Below are 10,445 nucleotides of genomic sequence, written 5' to 3'. Positions count from 1 at the left end.
TGTAGGTAACGTGTACTGAAAGGACAGCAAACTACTATGGCAATTGTCTACAGCGGTGTAATATCAAGTTTAGTTTTAGTAAGTATATTTTAGTTTCCAACATACAGTATCAGACCTATATCTCTAGAATTACTTTTAGACTCTGATACTGTGAGGTAACATTTTGGTTAAACCATATTACAGAAACGACATGGCTTTTTGATTTCTGAATTGAATTTGCTGATTTGACTTTTAAACCACTTTTCATTATTGAAAATTGATGGATGGAATTTACTACGTCACCAATCATTCTTTTGATTTTCTTCCACAAACTGTTACCCAATATCCGAATCCCTTGTGTACAAACTATTGGAATACAATATCCTATAATGGCCAAATGACGGACTGATGAGTAAAAATGTCCAATTGTTTGTTCTTATACCCTTACCAGAAACGCTCTGCACAAAGTTCTTGAGAAATGCAATAAAAGCTAAATATCACTTACTCTCTCATTCCAGGAGACGTTAGAACAACACAACGCAATTAAAACATGAGTCGCTGGTTTTCGTGTTTGCTCGTTAAGCAGCAAGCAACACAGTCCAATATCCAGTGCCGTTTCAAAGTACTTGGGGGTCCTAGACAACAAGGGATTTGCCCCCCTTTTTCCACTTCAATCTATTTTGGAGGGGCCCCTTCAAGAGAACTGTTGACAGTTGTATCATTGCACTATTCGGTCATTTAAAAGATATTTTTTTCAGGGGCTTTTGTGCCTTTATTGATAGAAACATGGAGATAATAAGGAAGTGTGTGCGGGGAGAGAGATGAGGTAGGGTTGGGACATGACCCAAGCCGAACTCGAACCTGTGTCCCCATGGGCATGCAAGCCCAAATGTAGGGGGCTTAGCGCACTGCGCCACATCGGCCCCCACTTTTTGGTCATTGAATTTAGCGAGGTGCTACCACACTCACAAAGATGCCAATGCTGTCATTTAAAGACAAGTAGATCACCATTAATCATTAACAGGGGCCCCTTTCATCTGTTGGCCCCAACCAATTGCCTAGTTTGCCTGCCTGGTTGTGACAGGCCTGTCCCTATATCAGTCTTAATCCAACGCTGATTCAAGACTTCCTGTAAGGTAGGATTATGCTTTGTCTTTTTTCCCCCTCTGACTTGGACAACTGTCATGGCTGGATTGGACATATGGCATACAGGGCACTTAAATTGCCCGGGGGACTATTGATGATTTTGGCCTGACTGGACCTCTCGACAATTATGTTAATCCTCATGCCTGTACATAAGGCCTATCTGAGATAGCCAGATTTAAATAACGTATTTTGTCTGTTGCTGTCAACATTGGTCATATATTAGATGACTAAAATGTTTTTTCACAGGCTTCATTGTCTCTCTCTCAATCCCTGGTGGACCGGTGTTGGTTGAAAATGCCTGGCCACGCGCAAAGCCCCCCCACATTTGGGCTTACATGTCCACGGGGACCCCGGTTCAAGTCAAGTCATTTCTCCACCCTGCCCCATCTCTCTCCCCCAATCATTTCCTGTCTGCTCTCCATTGTCCTGTAACAATAAAGGCCAAAAAGCCCCCCAAAAATACTTTTTTTTAAAAAAGAAAGAAAATGCCCGGCCTAATTTATTGTCCCAATCCAGCCCTGACAACTGTGTTGCTCACTGGGTAAATAATCAGAGCCAGCTACTCCTTACAGGAAAATAAACCAACGCAATCCATCTTAAGTATTACACAATTAATGTAAGCAGAAAAATAAAATAAATAACGAACTCTCCAGAAACACCTCAAGGCACTGTGGTCCAAACTAAATGGGGGGAGGGGTGGGAGGTGGGTTGGTGATACAGAACATCAAAACTGGACTGTTGGAGAAATAGGGCCCAGGCATTTTTGGCTTACAGGGCCCCCCTCATAATTAGCGCCCCTATTTTCAGAAATGTAAAATATATATATATTTTTACATTTCTGAAAATAAGGGCCCTGAGGACATTTTTGAAAAAGGGGCCCACAAGGCAGCGCGGCCTACCGGGAAATGCCCGCTATGCCAGATGGCCAGTCCAGCCATGCAGAACAGAGAAAGTGAGGAACTAAGTGTACACAGCGTGTGATCCCTCCAACAGAGACGACCAGACCGAGGATGTTAAATGCAACAGCACAAATGCAGTACAGCATGTTCCCTTCTGACAAGCAGCCTGATACAGTGCGCATAATGAAAAAGGTAGGTGGGCGTAGGTGCTGGCAGCTTTATGCAGACGTTTTGGTCTTTTTTCACCTCTAGCCTGACACACGGATCACACACATGTGTTTTCCATTGTTATTTACTCTACCTTGCTGTTATTTCACAGAATATGAAGAGTTTATTTGCAAAATGGTGTATCCACCATTTTTGACTTTTGCATTCTATTATTGAAAATGACTGTTCAGTGGTCCTATCACCTATGTGTGAATTCCCCTATAAAATTGAGATACAACATTTTGCAAATAAACTCTTCATATATTGCTGTAGTTGTTCTGTGACTGAATATTTACACAAAAGACATTTGATAAACAAAGACATCCAGTACAGACGTGCATACAGACCGTACACACACAAGTACACATCCCAACGCGCCACATACAGACATATACCATCCAAGGTCACTACAGTGATACAGCCCCCTCTCAGCTGTCTCATGCTCAACACCCCCCTAGGGCTCCCCAACACCCCCTGGGGAGACTGTTCAAGCCCCTGTTGAGAAACACTATGCTAAAGCATTGATAAAGACTTCATTGTAATTGGGGCCACAGGCAACCTAGAGCACCTAATTCTGGGTCCTCTGACAACCAGCTCCCAGCGTGGATCACATGTAATATTAGGTGGGATAATATGTATCTGTGTGCCGCCATCAACGCCACCACCACCCCCCACCACCTGCCCTCGCTCCCAGACACCTGGGGGCCTGATGACTCAGCCCCACACCCCCACTTCTATTGTAAATATGGGGTGCGTTTCTCAAAACCATAGTTGTTAGCCAGCTAGCAAGTTGGGTCGTTGCCAATGGGAAATTGCATTTCATCCCGTATGGAGTGAGAGCCTGCAGAGATTTTGCCTCCCTGCATATGTCTTCCTCTCATCTGTAGTTTCTCACATCCACCCAACCAAGAGTCTTCAGTTGACTGCACAGCTGTTTTCTTAGTGTGCCCCTTAATGCAAGCTGTACTTCCAGTGGCATGCTGTAATTGTCATTGAAAATCATATAGTACTACAATACACATGATATAACACAGGGCCTTTAGTAATGCACTACGACTTGGTCATTGCCATTCTGGTAACAGAAAATGTATAACACTGTGTTTTAACGGGTTAAAGCAACACGTCCAGCTCTCACTTCGATCGGCATATCGTTGGACAATTGACATCGACAACTTTTCTAAAGGCCTACTGTTTATTTCTTTAATATGTGTATTTCCATGTTGGTATTTCTTACACCCTTCTGTGCATTTTGGAGTTATATCAGCCATTTCACTGCACTCTGTACTGTATTCTTGGTTATGGCGTTGGATGTTAGACTGCAACTGTACTCTATTCTATCTCAACACCTTTTGCAACAGGTACTACGGGTTACCTTTACTGTATATACTCATATCCAGAGATATTCTATAGAGATATGCCAACATAATAGGTTTCTATGGGCACCTAACGCGACCAGGTTCCGGTCTGCCTAAAGGGGCGTGTCATAATGCTCCTACAATGAATAGAACAGTCCTTAGGTCTGCCTAGGTCTGCCTAAGGGGGGCCATAATAGAACCAGGAAACAATGGGCCAATGGAACCTCTCTCTCTCTACTCTCTCTGCTCATATCTGAGAAAGGTGCAATAAGTAAACAAGGCAAAGGGTCAGTTCCCTCCAAAGCAACATGACGACGACACACACCTTGCTCAAGGCCAGTTCAGTCAAGGCCACAGAAGAGCACCGGGCTATTGCAGGTAGATTAATTGTCATACAACACTGAAAGAAAATATTCGTTGGATCTACATGATTTTAATGTGTACATCGGTCCCACACAATCCAATTGTGTAAGGTCAACATGATTTCTTCCCCTATATTTATTGTGTAAGGTTTAAGTGATTTTATCACCTTAAACGGAGGTGATTGGATCACCTCAACCTAACACAACTTATTCATGTTCCAGCCTCATAAAAATGTGTTGGAACAATGTGATTTTTTTAAATTGTCACAAAATGTTTTTTTCACCTAAATCAGAGGTGATGAAATCACTTTAATCCTAAACAATTAATTGGTATTCCATTAACCAGAAAATATGTTGGAAGAACACAAAACTTTGACATAGTTTGAAAGTATTTTTTTCATGTTTATTGAAGGTGATGGAATCATGCATACAGCTACATTTCAGTAACATGATTCTTTAGTCTCAAGTCACCCCCCCCCCCCCCCCCAAAAAAAAATAAAAATAAAAAAATATATACAGTATATGGTAAACATATTAGGTCTAGGCTATACAAATGCATTGCAGATCACAATTTGATATACAGGCATGTGCAAACAAAAACAAAAAAAGGAGTCAGAATACTGTGATTAAATGTATTGACTTTCACTGTACGCATGTAAAATGCACACAGATATACAAAACATAAGGACAGTCACAAATAACTGCTACTCTTGGACCAATCAACGAGCAGGAAATACAACGAGCAGAGTCTGTGAACAAAAAGAAAGTCCAATTCGCTTTAAAGGTGCACTGTGTATTACTTTCAGTAGTTTATTTTGAGATGTCATGCTGCCCATGCACAAATGTTGCATTTTTCATGAATATTTACCACCACCAAACTTTAAGTTGTCGTTATGACTGGGGAAATTGCTCTTTCCATACATGAAAGGGGGAGGAGGAAAGAGGAATCTTCTCCACTGGCTGTCATTTTGAATTTCTAGAAATGAAGTTTCTTAGTAAACTTACTGAACCTTGGTCATACTAACACATTTTCGTTTATTACTAAGTAAATATTCATGAAAAGGACAAAGTTGGTAATAGGCAGCACCGTTTCAATGTGCAGCATAGTTGCCTACTCTGGTCACCATCCTACACAGTGCACCTTTAAGAAAATGATTTGTTTGGTTGCTGTGAAAAAGTGCTCTCTGGCTGGATTAGCATTCATGTGAACACATCGGACACAAATAAAATTCACTCTACATACAGTTCTTTTAGCTCATTGACTAAGTGCATTAGTCCACACTAGTAGGTGTGCGTGTGTGCGTTCATGCGCGTATACTGTATGCATGTGCACGTATAATGTATGCATGTGCGCGTGCATCTGGCAGTCCACCATTCATTTGGTTGTCCTCTTTGGTGACCACATTTGTGTTATTACCCAGTCTTATTTAAGTCTAGTCTTGGTATTTTGTTTGTCTTTAGTTTGGGTCAAAATCAACACAGTATGTACAAAACATATGCACACTCAAGTACTATTCTTAAACCAGCAAGGAGCTGGAAGTGCATACAAGCAAATAGATCTCTAGAAAAAAGGTACATTTCACTTAAAGAAACAAAAATAACTGCTGTTTTTTAGTTGCTGAAAAAAAGAGTCCTTTCCGATTGGGTGTCACGTGTGTGACAGACATACACTAAAACTGACAATGTCCTAAGGGTGGGATGCCCAATCTTCTGTCAGAGCAGATTCCAATAGTGATGTCTTCAATTCCTTCGTCTACGGCAACTTCATCCATGACCTATTCAAAAGAGACAAAAGTAAATAAACACAAACTAGCCAAGCCATTTGAATAAACAAATGAATCAACATTAAGCTGGGCAGTAGGTTACTGCAAAGTCCAAAGCATGTCCTCTGTTCCACTGTCAAGATTCTCAGTAATTCTGATGTGGGACCTGGATGATGATTTAACGCTGGTGTGAATTGGCCTGAGGTTGTCAAATACCAGAGCCAAAGCTGTGTAGTTGCCTTCATTCTGCAGGGATGTCAAACTCAAACCCAGGGCCAATTGTGACCCATGAAGTAATTTTATGTGGCCTGCAAGATCATTGCATAGCATGACAAGACTGACATGAAACTTGGTGTGTCGCAGGAATACCAGTGGGCCCAGGCCAATGAAAAAGTTCACACCCCAGGTCTACTGTGTTCTTGGCTGGGACCTACAAGGGGCTTGTAGTAGACAACCAGTGATGCCAATCCTCTATTTAAGGTGTTTCAGAGCACAGAGATGTAAGGATCAGTTTGTCTCAATTAAGAGAACAAGTTTCATTATGCATATACAGGTACGGTATATACTGTTCCTTGCGAGGAGACTTTGAAGGAAAAGTCTACTGCATTTCTCTGCTCTCTGATATTCTCTGATCTGAGATGAATTGAGAACCTCTCTGGCGTTTGTGCATGCGTGCAGTAATATGGCATGCAGGGCTTGTCTGTCAAGGGGCTGAAATAAGAAGTTCTTACAGTTTTCCCCATCTCAATAAGTTTCCCTGATAACTTAAGTGATTAAAAATAAAACATGCAATATTCTAGGCAGACATACAATGGGCAATATAATGAAAAGCGTAACACAGCTGGTGCACTCTGTCGACTCTGATTTCTCCCCCCCCCCACCATCAGAGAGAAAAACATGTGTCAACAAAGTGCTCTGAGATATTATACCCTTCATTGTAGTGCTCATTTTGTTTCTACATAGAAGATATTAATATTTCTTTTTGTTTAGCTGCACATGCATTGTGTAGTAAGTGTATTGGAATAAGGAAACCGTGGGATAGCTTGCTCACTTTCAACTGAAGCCTCTCAATGTCATGTTGAGCATAGCACAATGCATACAAACTAACTAGTGTCACACTCCACACTGAGCGTGGGAACACCAGGGAGGTAGTCATCAACACTTCTCAGATCAGATTATCTTGTCTCAGATAACTAAGCAATAATCTAATATTCACTGGTCAGAGTACGACAAAATTTAAATATAAAAATTCGAGAAGCAGCTCCTTATACCACTGGAATATTTAGTCACCCCCTTTCAGGTAACAGCTAATTTAAAGCAGGAGTCAAGTTGTTAAGGTGCACTGGGTAGGGTTGTGGCCAAAGTGAATGCTTTACCTTGTGGACTTGGAACAGTGCAGGGCATTGCAGTGGGACTGTGGTGATTATTTTCAATTCAGCACTGATCTGAAAAGACATAAAGAGCCCAAAGGATTTAACAATCAAATCATTAACATTAGGAGAAAGCCACACACACATTCAAGAAAGGAGATAAAACGCTGTAATTCACAAATAAAAACATTAAAGACAATCCGAATTGAATGTCTTACCTTGCGAACTTTGAACAGTGCAGGCCACTGTGCCAGAAGTCCTCAGAAATGGTGCATCTTGTACAACTTAATGAAATGAAGAAAGAAAGAAAGAAAGAAAGAAAAAGAAAAAAAAAGAAAAAAGGAGAGAAAAAAAAGAAAAAGGAAAGAAAAAGAAAAGAAAGAAAGAAAAGAAATAAAGAATAAAAAAGGAGAACATTTGTAACCTGTGCAGCATGAGTTCTGGAAATAAACTACTTAAAAAATCACTCTCTGCGCCTTTAAAATCACAGACTGTATCATGATCTGCTTCAATTGTCATGGTACATGTTGGTGAAATTCAGATTTCCAATATTGACGCCATGCATCCAGCCTAAAACCATGTCTGTCCCACTACCACTACTTGACCATGAGCATGGGACAGTTTACTTTGTACTACTCACTTGGTTAAGATCACACATGCTTGACACCATCCGAAAAAATGTGTTCATGTTGGTGTCATCAGACCACAGGACATGGTTCCAGCAATCCATATCTGAAGTCTGTTTGTCTCTGATGAAACCATGATGAACACATTTGCTTTATATTGTTTCAAGCATGTGTGATAGTAGCCAAGGGAGAAGTATAAAGAAAATAGTCCCATGTTTACGGTCAAAAATGGTGGTGGGACTGATTTGTTTTGGGATTCTATGAATGGCATCAACATTGGGAAGCTGACTGCCACCAAAAGAAACATGCATATGAATGTACTGGTACCATGACTACTAAGGCAGATCATGATCCTCTCTATGGGGTTTTAACATGCAGGGCTTGGATTTGCTTGCATTGCAGTGGGACTGTGGTGATTCTTTTCAATTCAGCACTGATCTGAAAAGACATAAAGAGCCCAAAGGATTGACAAATCATAAACATTAGGGAAAAGCCACACACACACACACACACACACACACACACACACACACACACACACACACACACACACACACACACACACACACACACACACACACACACACACACACACACACACACACACACACACACAATATAAAAACCTTAAAGACAATCAGCATTGAATGTCTTACCTTACAGACTTCGAACAGTGCAGCAGAAGTCCTTAAAGAAAGAAAGAAAGAAAGGAGGAATTGGTGAGGTTAGGCATTTGTAAACAGCACAGGATTCGTGAATGAGGAGCATGCATTCTGTAAACTAGGCTACTTGTAAACAATGCTCCACTTAAAAGAGGAAGATATAGGCTAAGTAAAACGAGATAACAAGGCAGTGCATGCTTTGCATTGCACCATAAGTGCAAGTAAAAAAAAAGTGATATGCACTTCAATAAATAGGATACTATTCCCACATGTTTCATCCAATTCCCTGTGCAAAGTTTAAATTCAGGTTATATGCACTCTATCTAGGTCGGTTGTTCTTTGACTTCGTGTGCAGGAAAGCTTACATTTGATTAATCTTCGGTTAAGACCACAAGTGCATGTGTGCATTAAACACCTGGGTTGGGTCAAAAAAGAAAACTTTAAAAATAGAATACTTGGCTTAAAATGAACACACCGAAACGACGCCAGCCCTCTGTTCTCGTGAGCATGCAACGTGTTCGATCAAGTTCTAGTTCGCTGTGCATACCCCTCACCACCCCTCCCCCATTAACGGATCAGACCCTCCCGCACAAATATAGCTATTAACTGAAGATAACCAGCTAGATTGTCGTACAGTAGAAGTTTTTAACTACACCCTTTGAATATCCTAAATGTACATATTTTCCATTCTTTTCTAAAATGACATGGGGCATAGCCAACTGCATGTGTTTGCAGTGCACCTGTTACTAAGCAAAGAGCACTGCGCGGGTAAATGTAGTAGAGTCACAGCCCTTAGGTAGAGTCTAAGCTCAGCTTCCACAAACAAAAGACACAAGAGCAGTAGTACATCGCCCACCATAAATGAAAGTACTTCAGTTACTTACTCAATTTCGTGTATATCTTCACACATGACAACACTATTCCAGCGAGATGAGACTGAAGGGTAGGGGTGCATCCCAATATGCGTCCTTGCCTCCTTCACTTGTGCTTGTCTCCTTGCCCCGCCTCCTGGCCCCTCCTCCGTGGAGAAAATGTTAAAGTTTCCCAGCTGTCAGCCTAGCGACAACAACTTTTGAGGGACTGTTTTTCATTCACCATAACAATTGCACACGAGAAAAAGACTTTACAATTGCGCTTTTGCAAGATATTGAATTAATTTTCCGTTGTCAGTGACATCATCATGAGATCACAAGCAGGCAAGTGAGCAAGGGAGGAGGGAAGTCCGCATATTGGACTCCACTCTAGGACAGAGCTGACTGAGGCGAACGGCTCTCTGGCTTTGAAACTTTCCGGCTTCTTCTTTGTCTTAGAAAGTGGTGCACTAGCGCCACCTCAGGACTGGAGGCCACCCCAGACACAACTTAATCATGTTCATTCAAAGCATTAGAAACATGCCAACTCAGCAGTCTCCAAGAACACATTATCCTTATTTGATGAAATCATGTTTACTCAAGGAATGTTAATGAATTGTTTTGCATCTATTTACTTTATATAGGTTAATTCAAAGACCCGCCATTCCCTGTTTTTTCAGTGAATAAAAAGAGGAAAAAAACACGTCTTTCAACTTTCTTTCTTTCAAACAGAGCTCTTTTGATAAGGCCAAGCCTGTGTGACGCGATCAAGCTCCGATGGTGACGTCTGTTAGTGTATAGGTACACACTGTTATTATAGCGACTTGGAAAACAAGATTGGCAGAAAACAATATCCTGTGACGAGTGATGAGTCAGACGAATTACCATCTCTCTCTCTCTCTCCTTCTCTCTCTCTCTCTCTCTCTCTCTCTCTCTCCTTCTCTCTCTCTCTCTCTCTCTCTCTGGTCATTGTATGAAGAGTGTTGGGCAAGACGACAATGCTGCTATTCACCTTTGAACCAGCGCTCGTCCGGCAACTACTGTATGACTGTATTGCATATCAACCAAGGTCGCTTCAGGCTCACTCACATTGTCACGTCTTTTCACACATTCCTTTGACATTTTTAGAAGCAAAGAGGAGGATGCAACCATGGCTAATGTCATGATTGTATGGAATAAATTAGGTATTAATGTTTTCATACTAACAATCATTCAGTCCATGTAC

This window comes from Engraulis encrasicolus, chromosome 3 (genome assembly GCF_034702125.1).
Source record: "Engraulis encrasicolus isolate BLACKSEA-1 chromosome 3, IST_EnEncr_1.0, whole genome shotgun sequence".
NCBI lineage: Eukaryota > Metazoa > Chordata > Actinopteri > Clupeiformes > Engraulidae > Engraulis > Engraulis encrasicolus.
The sequence above is the reverse complement of the archived record's forward strand: the minus strand, read 5'-3'. Positions refer to the sequence as shown.